Below are 3,761 nucleotides of genomic sequence, written 5' to 3'. Positions count from 1 at the left end.
CTAGGACGCAGCCGCCACCGCAAACCGCACGAGAATATCTTTCTCCGTTTCAGAGACACGAATTTTCTAGCAAGTGTGCCGATAAATTGCTTCCCGAGCGAGTTTTGTGTGTCTATCCCCCCCTCCAGTGATTTCTGCCTGTGCCTGAACAGCCATCACGAAGCCATCTTTGAAGCCATCTCGCTCGGCAAGGCATGCGTGGATAGCTCTGTCTAGGACGCAGCCGCCACCGCAAACCGCACGAGAATATCTTTCGCCGTTTTAGAGACGCGAATTTTCTAGCAAGTGTGCCGATAAATTGCATACCGAGCGAGTTTTGTGTGTCTATCCCATTCCCCCCCCCCCCCCCTCCAGTGATTTCTGCCTGTGCCTGGACGGCCATCACGAAGCCATCTTTGAAGCCATCTCGCTCGGCAAGGCATGCGTGGATAGCTCTGTCTAGGACGCAGCCGCCACCGCAAACCGCACGAGACTATCTTTCGCCGTTTTAGAGACGCGAATTTTCTAGCAAGTGTGCCGATAAATTGCTTCCCGAGCGAGTTTTGTGTGTCTATCCCCCCCCTCCAGTGATTTCTGCCTGTGCCTGAACGGCCATCACGAAGCCATCCTTGAAGCCATCTCGTTCGGCAAGGCATGCGTGCATAGCTCTGTCTAGGACGCAGCCGCCACCGCAAACCGCACGAGAATATCTTTCGCCGTTTTAGAGACGCGAATTTTCTAGCAAGTGTGCCGATAAATTGCATACCGAGCGAGTTTTGTGTGTCTATCCCATCCCCCCCTCCAGTGATTTCTGCCTGTGCCTGGACGGCCATCACGAAGCCATCTTTGAAGCCATCTCGTTCGGCAAGGCATGCGTGGATAGCTCTGTCTAGGACGCAGCCGCCACCGCAAACCGCACGAGACTATCTTTCGCCGTTTTAGAGACACGAATTTTCTAGCAAGAGTGCCGATAAATTGCATACCGAGCGAGTTTTGTGTGTCTATCCCCCCCTCCAGTGATTTCTGCCTGTGCCTGAACGGCCATCACGAAGCCATCCTTGAAGCCATCTCGCTCGGCAAGGCATGCGTGGATAGCTCTGTCTAGGACGCAGCCGCCACCGCAAACGGCACGAGAATATCTTTCGCCGTTTTAGAGATACGAATTTTCTAGCAAGAGTGCCGATAAATTGCTTCCCGAGCGAAGTCGGTTACTTGTTATTTTCCCATTACTTTCGTCTCTCGCTGAAATGGCCACCGCCTCGTCCAGGATGAAGCCATCTTCCTGCGCAAGGCATCGACGGATAGGTCTTTCTCAGACCCATCAGCCGCAGCAAACCGCACGAAAATATCTTCGAGCGTTCGAAAGATATAGGTATTCGAGTGAAGATACCGAACCAACGGAATGCCGTGATGGCAACGACCTTGACCTTCGGCTTTTCATGGTCGCACGGACGAACGGACAGTCCGATTTTCGTGGGGTTTTCACTGCCAGACGCGTCTCTTCAAGGCCAATCTGGCCGTGGGTCGCACGTCCACCTAGCTCTTCCAACTCCCGAGAAAAGGAACTTTACGCCGCGTTTCACCTAAGAACGGTCGGTTTTTCGAAGCGTACGGACGAACGGACAGGGCTATCGACCTTCGGTTTGCTCTAGCACAGTGGCCTCGTCGAGCCCGATCTGCCGACATATGGCAAGTCGCTCTATTCCTAAGCTTTCAATTTTTCGAAACTTCACACTTGCATGGAAGGAATCGGTTTTCTTCCAATGGCGGGCGAACGGACAGTCCGATTTTCGTGGGGTTTTCACTGCCTGACGCGTCTCTTCAAGACCAATCTGGCCCTGGGTCGCACGTCCAATAGCTCTTGCCCTTCCGGAGGAAAGGAACTTTAAGCCGCGTTTTACCTAGATACGGTCGGTTTCTCGAAGCGTACGGACGAACGGACAGGGCTATTGACGTGCGGTTTGCTCTAACAGAGTCGTCTCTTCGAGCCCGATCTGCCGACATGTGGCACGTCGCTATATTCCAAAGATTTCAATTTTTCGAAACTTCACACTTGCATGGAAGAAAACGGTTTCTCTCCCGATGGCGGACGAACGGACGCAGCCATTAAGATATATTTGGCACAGGCCGACGCGTCTATTCAAGACAGATCTTTTGGCATCTGACATTTGATAATACCTCCCGCCGTCGGCGCTAGGCCTTGTGTACCCCTGACATTCCCTTGGTGCAAAGCCCTTGGAAGCGAAGTAACTAAAACCAACGTTGGACTTAGTTATTAATTGATGTGTGTGTGTGTGTGTGTGTGTGTGTGTGTGTGTGTGTGTGTGTGTGTGTGTGTGTGTGTGTGTGTGTGTGTGTGTGTGTGTGTGTCTTTGTGTGTGTGTGTGTGTGAATATATATATATATATATATATATATATATATATATATATATATATATATATATATATATATATATATATATATATATATATCTCGCTCGGCAAGGCATGCGCGTGGATAGTTCTCTCTAGGACGCAGCCGCCACCGCAAACCGCACGAGAATATCTTTCGCCGTTTTAGAGATACGAATTTTCTAGCAAGTGTGCCGATAAATTGCTTCCCGAGCGAGTTTTGTGTGTCTATCCCCCCTCCAGTGATTTCTGCCTGTGCCTGAACGGCCATCACGAAGCCATCCTTGAAGCCATCTCGCTCGGCAAGGCATGCGTGGATAGCTCTGTCTAGGACGCAGCCGCCACCGCAAACCGCACGAGAATATCTTTCGCCGTTTTAGAGACACGAATTTTCTAGCAAGTGTGCCGATAAATTGCATACCGAGCGAGTTTTGTGTGTCTATCCCCCCCTCCAGTGATTTCTGCCTGTGCCTGAACGGCCATCACGAAGCCATCTTTGAAGCCATCTCGCTCGGCAAGGCATGCGTGGATAGCTCTGTCTAGGACGCAGCCGCCACCGCAAACCGCACGAGAATATCTTTCGCCGTTTTAGAGACACGAATTTTCTAGCAAGTGTGCCGATAAATTGCATACCGAGCGAGTTTTGTGTGTCTATCCCCCCCTCCAGTGATTTCTGCCTGTGCCTGAACGGCCATCACGAAGCCATCTTTGAAGCCATCTCGCTCGGCAAGGCATGCGTGGATAGCTCTCTCTAGGACGCAGCCGCCACCGCAAACCGCACGAGAATATCTTTCGCCGTTTTAGAGACACGAATTTTCTAGCAAGAGTGCCGATAAATTGCTTCCCGAGCGAAGTCGGTTACTTGTTATTTTCCCATTACTTTCGTCTCTCGCTGAAATGGCCACCGCCTCGTCCAGGATGAAGCCATCTTCCTGCGCAAGGCATCGACGGATAGGTCTTTCTCAGACCCATCAGCCGCAGCAAACCGCACGAAAATATCTTCGAGCGTTCGAAAGATATAGGTATTCGAGTGAAGATACCGAACCAACGGAATGCCGTGATGGCAACGACCTTGACCTTCGGCTTTTCATGGTCGCACGGACGAACGGACAGTCCGATTTTCGTGGGGTTTTCACTGCCAGACGCGTCTCTTCAAGGCCAATCTGGCCGTGGGTCGCACGTCCACCTAGCTCTTCCAACTCCCGAGAAAAGGAACTTTACGCCGCGTTTCACCTAAAAACGGTCGGTTTTTCGAAGCGTACGGACGAACGGACAGGGCTATCGACCTTCGGTTTGCTCTAGCACAGTGGCCTCGTCGAACCCGATCTGCCGACATATGGCAAGTCGCTCTATTCCTAAGCTTTCAATTTTTCGAAACTTCACACTTGC

The sequence above is a fragment of the Sinohyriopsis cumingii genome, unplaced genomic scaffold, assembly GCF_028554795.1.
Source record: "Sinohyriopsis cumingii isolate HCF-2022 unplaced genomic scaffold, ASM2855479v2 utg004750l, whole genome shotgun sequence".
Classification (NCBI taxonomy): Eukaryota; Metazoa; Mollusca; class Bivalvia; order Unionida; family Unionidae; genus Sinohyriopsis; species Sinohyriopsis cumingii.
The sequence above is the reverse complement of the archived record's forward strand: the minus strand, read 5'-3'. Positions refer to the sequence as shown.